Source organism: Monodelphis domestica, chromosome 1 (genome assembly GCF_027887165.1).
Source record: "Monodelphis domestica isolate mMonDom1 chromosome 1, mMonDom1.pri, whole genome shotgun sequence".
Lineage (NCBI taxonomy): Eukaryota > Metazoa > Chordata > Mammalia > Didelphimorphia > Didelphidae > Monodelphis > Monodelphis domestica.
In genome coordinates, this window is record NC_077227.1 from 346,875,465 (window position 1) to 346,889,898 (window position 14,434).

General features: G+C 39.4%; 1 protein-coding gene across 2 annotated transcripts in view; it reads left to right on the top strand.

Moving 5' to 3' along the window:
• Window positions 1-11,862, top strand: part of SH3RF2 (SH3 domain containing ring finger 2) — a 180,249-nt gene extending 168,387 nt beyond the window's left edge. For both annotated transcript variants that reach the window (XM_007473828.2, XM_056811438.1), the window contains one exon: window positions 11,460-11,862. The gene's annotated coding sequence lies outside the window, so the exon portion shown is untranslated. The remainder of the gene's footprint in view (window positions 1-11,459) is intronic.
• Window positions 11,863-14,434: the final 2,572 nt, after the last annotated feature.

Genomic DNA, 14,434 nt, shown 5'->3' on the forward strand with positions numbered 1-14,434 from the left:
GCATCCTTCTCTTTCCCTTCCTGCCCCCTTCCTCCTCCCATAGTACAGACCTGCCCAGGCTCCTCTTCACTCTGGCTGTCTTGGTGAGTAGCAGCAGTGAAATGACAGAACAGCAAAGGCCTAGCAAGTTTTCCCAGCTGTGGCCCAAGTGCTTAGTGAACTGACTGTCAGTAGGGCGCCATCTTTGTTTCTTGTTTGGAAGATGGGTCAGCAGCTTTGTGGCTGCCAGGTCATTTCGTTTATAGCCTAAGGATAAAGACCATTAATTCCTTTGGCTAAAGGCATGGGCATTAGATCTCCCAGCACAGTGTGGTATGGCAGTTCTGAAGAACTGTGTGGAACCCATTTGCTGAAAGAATAAAACTGGAAGAATGAACTCAGTAGGTCTTTGCAGCTGCATGGCATATTTGGAATGAATCCTGGAAGGACATTTTATTTGAGATGGAAGGGATTTTTGTTTGTTTGGTTTTTTTATTTTTAGTATAAAAGCCATCTGTTTGCCCCATACGTGGTATTATATGTTTCCCCAGATTCGTGCAGAAAGATAAATTCCTAAAAAATCTTTCAGCCTACTGACCTGTACTTTGAATTCTAACCAAGAAGTGATAGACTATTAGGCTAATCACTGCACTTAATTACAATAATAATAATCCCTTACAAAGGCACAATTTTGACTAGCTTTGATGGAAGGGAGAACAAAAGGTATTGGTTTCACATGTATTATCTCATTTTCAGACTTAATAACCCCATCAAGTAGGCAGTATGAGTATTGTTCTAGGATTTCATGAATGTGTGGTTTTTATCAGCCTGTAGGAACTCCAAGTGTGTGAATGCCCTTCGCCAACACAGATAACAACCTATCTGTGACTTTATATCAGTTCAGACCTGTCTGTGGGATGGATAGTACATGCATCTTCTGGAGTTAGACTATGACTTGCCCTGAGTCAGAGATTGGATTTGAATTCAGCTCTTCCTCTTGTCTCTAAGCCCAAGAGCTCTCTCTCCACTTTCCTGGGCAGTCTGCATTCCAAATTGCAGAGAACGGAACAGGGACCCAGAGATGAAGAGGAGCTAGTCAGTGGCAGAGCCTGGCCTCAGTTCTGAATCTTCTGATTCCTAATCTGGCAAACTTTGCACTATTCCATGATGGGCACTCCAGGGGAGTTTTTTCAGGTAAAAAAAGGCAGATTAAAGGACAGAGTGAAAAGGGAAGTACTTAGAACACAGGCTCAGGAGCATACAATGCTCGGCTCAGGTGGACCTCTTGTATCCTGAGCATCAACTTCATGATATCTTATAAAAATGAGTGGTAAATAGGGACAGCTAGGTAACTCAGCGGACTGAGAGCTAGACCTAGAGATGGGAAGTCCTGAGTTCAAATATGACTTTAGATACTTATAGTTTGTGATATCCTGAGCAAATCTTTTAACCCCCTTTACCTAACCCTTACTACTTTTCTGCCTTAGAACAAATATACAGTATTGATTCTAATTTGGAAGGTAAAAGTTTTTTTTTAAAGTGGCAAAGCTGTAATTAGCTATTCACTAATTTAAGATATCTTGTGATGTTGAAGGGAAGGGCTGAATTTGAGCTTATAAACATATATTTACTAAGCTGCCTGGCACAACTTGGTTGTTGTTTGTTATGAGAATCAACCATGGAAGCCAATATCTCTATTGGTTATGATGCTAGCCTAACCAATAAATGTATATCATCAATAAATTGGTGTTCTTATCCCCCCCCCAAAAAAGTGGCAAAGCTGAAGACAAAAAGACGTGTCTTTATATCTGTGTGGGTTGTGCATCTTAATCTGCCTTCTTTTCTATTGATTGATAAGCATTTATCAAATACCTTCTGTTTGCCAATCACTATGCTAAGTGCTGAGGATACAAAAAAACCAACTCTCCCAGCCCAGTTCACAATCTAAGGTTGGTTTGAGGATTCTCAGAGTGGTTCTAGCTTTTGCTGCTACTAAACTGCCATCTTAGCTCTGCCAACCCCTACCCCATTTCATAATCTAATGTCCCAAGAAGTAATTTTAAAATATTCCCACTCTACTCATACTATGGCCTTGGCAAAGGATTTAAACTAGTTTTTCTTTTAATCTTTACTTTCCATTTTAGAATCAATGCTGTGTATTGGTTCCAAGGGAAAAGAGCAATTAAGATAGGCATTGGGAATTAGGTGACTTGCCCAGGGTCACACAGCTAGGAAGTGTCTGGAATCAGATTTAAACTCAGGACCCTTTTTCTAATGAGCCAGGCAAGGGTATTCCTCTACAAATATGCATCAGGACAGCTATATTGGAAGTAGACTCATCTGGAGCCATAGGAGGCTCCTCCTGCTCCAAGTCATGCAATGTTATTCCTGGCCAGAAGGAAGTTGGGAGAGGAGGCAAATAGAGTCTGCAGCAACAGGGACAGTATTCAGGAGTCTTGGACTATGTCCAAGGATTATCAGCTTTAGCCCCAAAGATGGGTCTTGTGTCTCTGTTTTCTCAGGCTGTCCTGATTTGGCTGCTGGACCTCCAGATCTCCACCAGCTGAAACTAAAAGCCAATCCTTAGATTCTGAAGTTCCCATAGAAATTACTGAATTGAATCATCCTCTAATAACAGTAACACATTTAAACATGTATGATTTATAAAGTGTTTGTGTGTATTTTCCATTTATGTAAAGAGGTTAGATGAGGGAGCGAATAGAAGTATGGGTTCCATCTTGCCACTCATAAATGCTAGGAAGCTAGGTGGCTCAATAGATAGAGCACTGGACCTGGAATCAAGAAGACTCTCCTTCATGATTCAAATCTGGCCTCAGACATTTACTAGCTGTGTTGACCCTGGACAAATCACTTAACCCTGCTTGCCCTGGTTCCTCATCTGTAAAATGAGCTGGAGAAGGAAATGGCAAACCACTCTAGCATCTTTGCCAAGAAAACCCCAAGTCGGGTCAAGAAAAGTTAGACATGACTGAAACTCTCAACAGCAACAACTGATAAATACTAGACCAACAACAACACTAGTTGTTGCTGTTGAGAGTTTCAGTCATGCCCTAGAGTGCTCTGAGCTTATAGTCTTTCTTTTCTTTTTTTTTTAATTCTTATCTTCTATCTTAGATTCAAAACTGCATATTAGTTCCAAAGCAGAAGAGCAGTAAGGTCTGGGCAATTCCCTCAGTCCTTTGTCCAGTAACTGCCTAGCATTCGTTTTCTTTCTTCTGTACTACGATGCCCACCTTAAACCATCCTTTCATCTTCTGTATGTGACCACTGTATAGAAATCTGTGTCATGCAGAGTTAAATAAGTATTGAGGAATGCGTATGATAAGTAGTTAGTTGGCTAAAGAATGTGTCAGTGAGTTTATAGGTATGAGAAATGGATGAGAATCTCTATCCTGTAAATATTCTACTGCAGATGGCAAGACCTTAAGAAGAAAGGCTAAAATAACCTTGGACTACTTTACAGAAAGTTGAAAGGGTGGGAGGAACCAAAAGGAGCTTCAAGATATGCCTGTTTTGTCCAAAGAAAAGAAAATGAAGTGACTCCAGTGGCAAGAGTAACTAAACATGGGGGCACAATGGATAGGGTGCCAGGCCTGGAGTCGGGAAGATCTGGGTTCAAATTTGACCTCAGACACTTTCTAGTATGACCTATATGACCGGGGCAAGTCTCTTAACTCCAGCTGCTTAGCCCTTGCCTTTCCATCTTACAGTTGTTACTGGGACAGAAAACAAGGATTGAAAAAAAAAAGACTAACTAGACATGACTAGAAAAACCTGGAAAAAGAATTAAGTCTGCTATCTTCTTCTGGATCATTGATGTTGAAATTCAGTAAACACTTTTCATTCCCAGGTTTTCTCTTCCAGCAAGCTATTTCTGGTTTTGCCTGCCTGCTCCTGCCCTCGCTCTGAGTGGTACTTAGAATTCCCCTAAAAAGGGATACAATTTCCAAAACAACCCACACTCTTATCTTCTTCTTTGACAACCAAAGGACTTTGAGAGCTGGCATCCTTCTACTTACCATGCCAATGATTATCAAAAGCTAGAAGGAAAAGCATTTGTGGGGACACATTCAGAAGCAAGCTAATTACCCAATTGAGGTCACTGGTGGTCAAACAAGTGCTATGAACAAGGAAAGAAAGGGGGATTTGAGCCTGGGAAGAGGACAAAAGGCATTTATTTGCAAAAAGCAATTTTGTGCATTCTCATTAGTGTTACTGAAGTGTGATTGACTTGATTAGGACTATTTTAAAGTGCCAAAGGTTGGGCTGCTGCCAGACATGAGGCCCAGGGACCATCAATGCCATCCTACAATCTTTTCCATCGAAATTAACCTGATTCTTTAATCCAAATTGCCAGCTGTAAGAATTGTTTCCATTCAGGGCCTTTTCGTGATGAAATCACCAGAAATCAAACCTGAATCTGGAAAGGCAGCCTTAATGAGGGGCCCTGGCTGAAACTTACAATATTTCTGCAGAACTACACCACAGATTCTGCTAAGAACCCCCTGGATAGAGTCTTTGTGTTGCTAATGGGAAAGAAGATAAATAAACCATATGAAAAGATCATGTCAGTCACAGATAGAAAGAGAGAGAGAGAGAGAGAGAGAGAGAGAGAGAGAGATAGAGCACAACAGCTTCCAGAAGAAATAGAACTGTCAGAACAAGATAGGGAGGTACTTTGAAGGGAAGGTTATTTTTAAGCTAAATTTCCAAATATTCAGTTCAGCAAAATCTATTTATAAGTAGAGTTGCTTTTTTAAAATCTTATTTTTGCTTTGGTTTTAAATTCCTTTTTATGTCATTGAAGAGAAGGAAAAAGGAGACGGGAGCATTTGAAAATTTCAGCCTTTGATCAATAGGGTTTCATTCATTCAACAAATATTAAGTACCTACTGTGTGCAGAAGCATTGTTCTAGGTTCTGAGAGAAATGTGGAATGGATAATACAGTTTGGGAGACTCAGAATTGAGGGAACAACTATACTGAAATAGTAATTGTTCATGGTTCAACTTGGAAGGAAAGTTCAACTCTGGTGGCATGCCCCACAGACCTGTATTTGGGATGAGGCGGTTTTTTTTTCTTAATTTTTTAATTCCTTTTTAACATTTTTAACTCTTTTGAAGTTGTAGATAGTAGTGCACAAATTTAGAAAGAATATAAAAGGCTGGATCACAGTTGGGATCCAAGAAGTTTCAATAGGCTAGATTAAACTTTAAAAAGAGATAAATATTTGTTAAGTATTACACTTGTGATAAAAACATCATAAGTAGAAGAAAAGGTTGTTATGCTATAGAGAGATTCATATATGACAACAATCTTGGGAGCGTAATGGAAGGAAAATGCGAAACCAAAAAAAGGCAAAGCATGTAGTTCATCAAGGTGATCATGGAATTCCCATTGCCAGGAAACATAGTTGGAGCAAGCAACAAAAAAAGGTTCTCTCAAATCTACTTTCTGAAACTAATTCGCTTGTGGGAGGGAAGAGAGAAAGCCCAGAAAAACCTTAAAACCCAGGATAACAGTCCCTATGGGTTAGAAATTTCCCTACCCAGTGATCATGGTAACATGGCCACGGAGTAGGGAGGAACTTATCTACAAATAGTACAGTTGGATTGGAGGGTGGGGAAGGAAGCACATCATCTTGTAGCTTCCTATTTTAATTATTTTTGTCCACTTAAGTTCTAAACTCAGTTTCTACTAGCTACAGGAACAAGGATGTTGTCAGTGGACCCTAAATTTTGGTACTCTGGAGAGTGGCCGTGATCATCCTATCCTGACCATGGCTCTGAGTAAGACAAAGGAAACATCTGTGTGATAGAAATGACCACAAAGCTATTCCACAGAGAATACGACTGCCTGCTTCATATATGGTGTTCTTGAAAACTAAACCACACTCCCTACTTAATATGCAAAATACTTAGTTATAATAAACAAGAGGAGCTATTCCCGAACATTATACAGTTAGCCTTAGGAAGACCCTCACTTCCTGACTATCCACTATTGGAATTTCACCTCAGTTGTATAAAGAGAACAATTTAAGCTGGATGCTTCTTGGGACATACTTTCTTCCTTCCAGTTCCTTTGATTATCCTCAGAAGTTCCACTTCATTTCATTTTTCATTCTTGGTTTCCAACTGTAGAAACTGCAAAAGGTGTGGAGACTTAGAGGAACATCCATCCTCTCCTGTGCTAGAAACAGTGGTCTGAAGCCAAAATTGGTCATTGGGTGTCTTGTTTCAAAGTGAACATACAAATGATCATCTCCATGTGAAAAATATGTCCATCAAAAAAAAATATTTAATGAGGGCTTTCTATGTGCCAACAACTGCTGTGAGGGATGTGGAAGAAGACTGGCACGATTCCTGATGGAACCTCAGAGAGCTTACAAGCCAGCAACAAGTGACCCAAAAACATCAGCTCGTGTTATGTCTAAGAGGATTTTACATAAATATTTAAAGGATTTAGAAGTACACAAACAGTCAAATAACTTATTAAGGCACAATGGTATTCCATTTCACTCATGTACAATAATTTGTTCAGCCATTCTCCAATTTAAGAACTCTGATAAATACAGTGAATCACCATGATTCCAGAAGACCAGTGGTGAAGAATGAGACTGGCCTCCTGACAGAGAGGTGATGCCCACCCATGTAGAATAAGACACATTTTTGGACATGGCCAAGATAAGATTTTATTGTGATTGATTATGCATATTTCATAGAGGCATTTTGTTTTCCTTTTTTCTTTTCAAATGTGTGTTGAGAAAGGGGAGAGAGAAATTCTTGTTATTTGAAAAAATAATTTGGGAGGAAACTAGGTGGCTCAGTGGTTTGAGAGCTAGATCTAGAGACAAGAGGTCCGAGGTTCAAATTTGACCTTCCATGCTTCTTAGCTATATGACCCTGAGCAAGTCACTTAACCCCCATGGCCTTCTGCCTTAGAACCAATACACAGTATTAATTCTAAAACAGAAGGTAAAGGTTTTTTAAAAATATTTTTTTTAAATGAGAGCTGGGGGTGAGGGGTGAAGGCAACTGGGTGGCTCAGTGGATTGAGAATTAGCCCTAGAGACGGGAGGTCCTAGGTTCAAATCTGGCCTCAGTCACTTCCCAGCTGTGTGACCCTGGAAAAGTCACTTAACCCCCATTGCCTAGCCCTTACCACTCTTCTGTCTTGGAACCAATATACACTATTAACTCCAGGATTTTTAAATAAATAAATTAAGGTAAGGTAAGGTAAGGTAAGGATTTTTAAATAAATAAATTAAATTAAAAATTAAAAAATGAGAGCTGGCCTCAGACACTTCCTAGCTGTGTGACCCTGGGCAAAGTCACCTGACCCCCCAATGCCTAGTCCTTGCCACTCTTCTGCCTTAGAACCAGCACACAGTATTGATTCTAAGAACCCTATGGTAAGGGTTAAAAAAAAAATGAGAGCATTAGGCTATAGGATAATTCATCAATCTTTACACATTCTAATGACATTTTATTTTTTTTAATTAAGTACTAACAATGTGTCAGGATCAACTTAAACACTTCCCATTAGTCTGTTAATCATTAAATATATGTTAGGCAGCTAGGTAGAATAGTAGATAGAGTGTAGTACTTGGTATCGGAAAGACATGAGTTCAAATCCTGCCTGAGACACTTATGCTGTGGGACCCTGGAATAATCACTTAACTCTGTCTGCTCCAGTATCCTCATCTGTAAAATGAGGATTATATTAGGGTCTACACTTCAGAGTTGTTTGGAGGATCAAATGAAATACCCTATTTAGAGCATTTTGCAAATCTTAAAGTGCTTCCAATGCTAGTTCCCATTATCAGGATTGTTCCAGATTATTTTACTAATAATACTAATATAAATAATACTAATTATCAGTATCATTACTGTGTGCACGTGTGCTGGGAAGATGCTAAGTTTAGACAAGTCCCTACTTTCAAAGCTTATAACCTAGTAGGCACATGATGCCAATGAGAGACAGTAATTTAGTATAACTGCTAGTCAGGAAGACCTGGATTGAAGTTCTATTTCTGCCCTGCTAATACTGCTGACAAAAATTTTTTAAATTAAATTTAAAAATAGGGGCAGCTGGGTAGCTCAATGGATTGAGAGTCAGGCCTGGAGATGGAAGTTCCTAGGTTCAAATCTGGCTTCAGACACTTCCCAGCTGTGTGACCCTGGACAAGTGACTCAATCTCTCAATGCTCTAAGTTACATTGGTGGAGAGACTTCCTTCCCATGGAGCTCTCTCTATCAATGAAATCATAGCTCTAGATCAAAAAAGAGAAAATGGCACCAGCACAGATGGCTCTACCACAAAGGCTGTGCTATTAATCAATGGGAGAGTGGAGGAAGGCTTCCTGGGGAGGAGGTGGAGAGTCATTAGCAGAGGAAGGTGGGAAGGAAGGCTATCCAGACCTGGGGCCCCACAACCTAAGGAAAGGCTCAAAGGTTGTGGGAATACAGTATTGCTGTCCTGTTTCTCTGGAACTGAGAGAGCATGAAAGAGAGGAATAAGAGAAGAGAGTGGAAAGGTGGGGACTACTTGTTTGTGGAGAGCCTTCAATTGCCTGCCAAGGAGAATAGACAGAATGTAATGGAAAGAGCACTGGCTCTGGCTGGAGCCAGAAAGCATCCCACCTTCTTCCTAGGTGATCTGGGCCAGCCACATAGTTTCCTCACCAAGTGAAGGGATTCCACTCTGCCCCTTCAGTCCCTTCCAGTTCTAAATCTGATCTTGACCATTATTCAATAGGATAATAAGGAACCATTGAAGATCTTTTTTATTTTTATTTTACTTTCCCAATTACATGTAGTAACAATTTTCAACATGTTTTCCAAAATTATAAGATCCAAATTGTCTCCCTCCTTCCTTCCCTCTTCTCAGAGCTGATAAGCAATTGGATCTGGATTATGCACTCATTAGCATGCAAAGCATACCTCCATATTGGTCATTGTTCTAAGAGAATATTCATACGTAACACAAACTTCCCACATAAAACCTTATTGGAGATTTTAGACCTGGGAATGGCATGGTCAGATCTTTTTTTTTTTTTAGTGATTCTAACAACAATATGAAGAATGTATTGCTGTAGGGAAGTAGTAGAGGTGGGAAGACATATAATGAAGCTATTATAATAGTCCAGGCAGTGGCAATGACCCAAATTTGGTTATCAAAGAGAGAGATGGATGGAAAAGAGTTTGCCCAGCCTAGGAACTGATTAAATGTGTGAGACTGAAGGCCAGGGGAGAATCGGAGGTAATCCAAAGTTATAAATATGGGAAACCAGGCACCGCTAATACTGCTGATGACAAAAAATTTTTTAATTAAATTTTAAAAAGGGGGCAGCTGGGTAGCTCAGTGGATTGAGAGTCAGGCCTAGAGAAGGGAAGTCGTAGGTTCAAATCTGGCTTCAGACACTTCCCAGCTGTGTGACCCTGGACAAGTCACTTGACCCCCATTGCCTCACCCTTACCTCTTTTCTACCTTGGAACCAATACACAGTATTGACTTCAAGATGGAAGGTAAGGGTTTAAAAAAAATACTGCTGACAAAAAGAGTGAAGTCAGGAGACAGAGGGTTTAAGTGAAAAGATTTTGCTCTCTTTGACTTCTCAGACAGAATTAAAGAGGCAGGATGACTACATGGTGCCTTTGACTGTTCTTACTGAGTCTTGTTTTTCTAATGCCAGAACAGGCACTCAGGGAGTGCAACTAAGTGGGGAGATTTGGTTAGTAAGCATCTCTCACACTGGCGGATGGGAGGCCTGCTCTGTGCCACGCAGGCCTTCATTTCACAGTTGTTAAATTGTCAGAACCCTGGGAAGATAAACTCGTTTCTAAGCACAAATGTAATTGTCTCCTGGAAAGCTAGAATGTCTTCAATAAGTCTAGCTGCCTGAACTATGAATCATAATTAAGTTTTTGGAGAGCCAGCTAAGGCTCCCAACCAAGCTTCAGTTAAAAGATATAGTTCCAGTTGGTTGTTATCAATTTTCCCAAAGGAATGAGATGAAATGAATGAATGAATGAATGAATGAGCATTTATTAGGTGGTACAGTGCTGGTCTGGTCTTAGGAAAGACTTTTCTTTCCTGAGTTCAAATCTGGCCTCAGACACTTAGTAGCTGTATAAGCCTGGGCAAGTCATTTAACCCTGTTTGCCTCCGTTTTCTCATTGGTAAAGGGAGCTGGAGAAGGAAATAGCAAACCATTTAGTTTTTTTTAGTATTATAAGATTACTCTCTTACAAAAATGAATAATATGGAAACGGGTTTTGAGAGATAATACATGTATAGCCCTGTGGAATTTTTGCTTGTCAACTCCAAGAAGAGGGAGAAAAGAGGAGGGGGAGATAACATGAATCATGTAACCATGGAAAACTTATGTGTAAATTTGTCACTGGAATAAAGAAAAACAAAGAAAAAAACAAAAGGTACAAAAGAGAAAAAAATAAAATAAAAGGCAAGAATACATTAATATTGGGGGAAAAAAACAAAAAGAAAAACCCCAAATGAGGTCACAGAGAACCTGACACAATTGAAAACAACTAAGCAACAAAGCACTTCCTAAGCATTATCCACAGAAAGGAAGGAAAGACAGTTCCTGCTTGATCTCAAGAAGCTTACCCTCTACTTGAGGGGAGAGTGTACATATGAGTTCAGTTGCATGACAGATGGCAAGACCCAGGGGCATTAGGGTACATGGAAAGATCAGGTGGCCCTGCCAGGAAGCCTGTAAGGTATAGTAGCAGGGTAAATGGCAAAGCCTTGAGAAACCTGTAAGGATGCTATGATGGGAGAGATGGTAAGGCCTAGAAGACTTCCATCTTACCAGGAGGATATTAGTTGTTGACTCATTCAAGCAATGAGACAAAGAGAAAACAAGAACATTAAATTAACTCATGTCCTGGGGCATAAAAGAAATCAGGATACACATATATAAAATCAGGCAATAGGTCTAAATTGACAAAGGATAATTTGTTTCCCTCTCTTGCTTCTTACCATTTTTTTCCCCTCTGGGTTTTCATGGGAATGTTTTAAGAAAATTCTGAATTTGAGCCTTTCATAAGCCAAGTAAATTTCCAAACTGTTGTACTACAGGGTAAAGTTTTCAGTCCACCTCACTGATCGTAAATCTAGACTTCCCTTGAAGGTCAAAAACAAAGTTCAGAGAATGGAATTCATTTCTCCTTATTCCCCAAAGGTAAATGTAGCCTACATGGGTTAGCTAAAGCCAGCTTCTTGGGTTTTCTTTGTGGAGTAACAGGGAGGGAACAAAAAGAAGCAAGTGGTGTTTGGAAAGAGAACACTGGTAAATGTGCAGAGTTGAGAGTGGTGTAATCAATACAAATTCTTGTGGCCTGAAAAAAATGTCTTTGTGTTTAATCAATTTGAAAATCTATTTGTAAAGCGCCATTAAATGTACCCTAAAGTCTAAAAGCTTTTTTTTTTTTTTAGGTCTTGCTACTTTATTCTTTTTGGGATAAATTAAGCAAGCAGTTGGATGCCAGAGATGAATATGTTTGTCTAAAGAATGCCCAATGGAAAAATCTGCAATTGGTGTGAAATTATTTTGACATCAGGGATGCCACAGGTATACCACTGGTCTGGCCTAATATGAGAAGCAATGGAACTGAAAAACAATTGCTAGTCAACTACAGTATTAATAGGCAATGAGCCAACATGTGAAACCTGAGATTCATGGACTGGCACAGGTTACACATCTTTGGCTTCCCTGCAGGGACAAGAAACCCCAAGTACTCCATTCATTCACATATCTTTTCAATGTGAACCTGGACATCTTTCTGATTTCATTAATCTTGGCATTTGAATAGCAGATGAAAGGGTTGGCTAGCCATCAGTTCTCTGTCTGTCCTGTCTTTACTGTCTTTACTGATAAATTTTTAGAATTCTGCAGAGGTCTTAATGCTCTGCTCATGGAGCCAAAGGAATTGGTGCATGGGGCTGCTTCCCTTCATCACTAAATCTTAAAACCAGTCTTCCTTTCAGAGATAACCTGGTAGACTCCTTTTTCATCAATGTTTTAAAACTTTCTAAGACAGATGAGTCCTTAATATTTTATTCTCCTTCAGAGAGCCAGTCCTTCTTCACAATATCCTTAATCTCCCTCCTCTTCTCTTGATTCCCCATTCAGCATCCTTAGCCCCTGACTCTGGAGCCTTATTCTCTCCCATTACACTTTCCTGTGGTTTCCAAACTGCTCTTTCCATTTGATGCCTTCTGGACAAGAGATTCTACATTTGGGATGCATTGATCAAAGAACTGAAAACACTGGTAATGAGCAATCTCAGGCAAAAACAAAATGGTAATGAGAAGATGACCAGTTGTTATGGTCAATATTTTAATTAAGTGGAGGATGAAAAGCAGTTGCAATTGAGCATTTCCTCTCTGGTCCAGACCTGTAATCTCACCAGGAAATGGTGAAAATTTCCTGATGTGAAAATTCCTCCCAACAATCTTAGTCAAGAACTAGCCTAGAACTGAAAGTCTTAGAGTTGCCTGAGATATAAGAGGTTAACTGATTTGTTTTACATACAGCCAGTATATGCCAGAGGCCAGATTAGAAAAAACTCAGGTCTTTCTGCTTCCATTCTGCCTTTCATCTCCTCTTATTCAGGAATAAGTCACAGCCTCATAGGATCATGTATTTATACTGGAAAGGGACCTTAGAAGCCATCAAGGCCAATGCCCTTACTTTACAAATGATGAAAGTGAGGCATATTAGAAGTTAAGTGACACAGCTGATAAACAACTGAGAGGGTTTGGACCCAGATTTTTCTATTTCAAAATCCAATATGTTATCCACTATTTTACACTGCCATGTATCTCCTTTTATTCAAAAATAAGTCATCGGAAAGATGTGCCAAAAAAAAGTTCCTAAAGATGAAGCAAGTGACTTTGTAATACAAAATTTTAATTATTCATGCCAGCCAGGAGAAGGAGCCAGGTGTATAGTATAAACTAACTTCCCAAAATTGTTTTTGAAACTTTTTTTGCCTAAGGTTGTAACCTCTCCTTTACTTCAAAAGAAATTTGTTTAACCTTTTAAATTCATTCTATCCTATATATGCAAAGATAACCCTACCATTTCACCATCAGTAGAGTACATGGCTATTTTTTTCCTTGTAGTGATGATCCATTCACATTGACCTATCCACATTCTCTTATCCCTTCCCATTTGTGACCAGTGAGAAGCCATTAGTAACAGCCAAGCATGAGAAGACTGTAGTTTAAGATTCTGCCACAGAGTTTTCCTCTATAATTTGAACTGGCCCTTGTAGGGTCAAGCCTGCTATCATCCTTCAACCAACAGGAGTCATGAGCTCAAGAAATAACTGGGGTCTTGCAACCTCTCCATTCCCTTGGCTAATGTCACATAAAGATGGCAGGGAGGAGCAAGAAACACCAAACACTGGCAGGACTGGCCAATAGGCAAGGAGCTTGGATCATCCACAAAGAGAATCATTATAGTACATCCCTTTGACAATGACATTGCTAACAGTGGCAGCAGGGTGAACCATAGTTAAAAAGGCCAGCTACATAACTAGCCTTTGAATAAATAAGAATGTCACATCTCCCTTGTGATGATGAAATGAGATTTAAGCGTCTTCCTGCCTCAGAAGCAGTACAAGGAGCCATGAAAATAAGGCACTTTTTTAAACCAAACCCTGCCTGCCACAACTGTAACCTCATCCAAAACACTGAGGATATTTTACCAATCCCAGTTGACACACAGTAAGTAAACCACCTGTTAGATAAATGGCCATTGACTTAATGAGGACTCGGAGGGTAAGCTGAAAAAAGCTAAGAGAAACAACCTGACTTCTAGGCACCTTAATTTTGTGTTCCAAAACCACTACGTTATAACAATTTTATAGTTCTCTACTCTTCCCTCATTATCATAATGATATTTAATTAGTGCTCCAGGGTTTACAGTACTATATATATATACATATATGTATATACATATGTATGTAACATGTGTATATATATGAATATATATAAAATTTCATTTGATTTTTCACAATAAACTTGTGAGGTAGGACCTGTTATTGTTCCCATTTTATAGATGAGTAAATGTCTCCATTTTTATGTATAAGCATCACCTCTCATTGTTAGATCACCAGGAAATTACTCTTCTTAACTGTCATATATGCAGGATTTTTAGCATTCTGAATTTCCCCCATGACTTTCAAATGGAGAGTTCATGGTTTTTGGTTATCCCCAAAAACTTTAGCTAATGAACCAAATGTTTTCAAAAGTACAAAAGAATTGGATTTTTTCCCAGAGAAGCCAGGAAACCTGTGAATACTTGCCATCCCCTAAGGGATATAGTTCTTACTGACAACCCCACAATACAGAATCTGTAAGGTCAGGGAAAGGTGGAGAAAGGACTAAGGTTATGCTTTTAA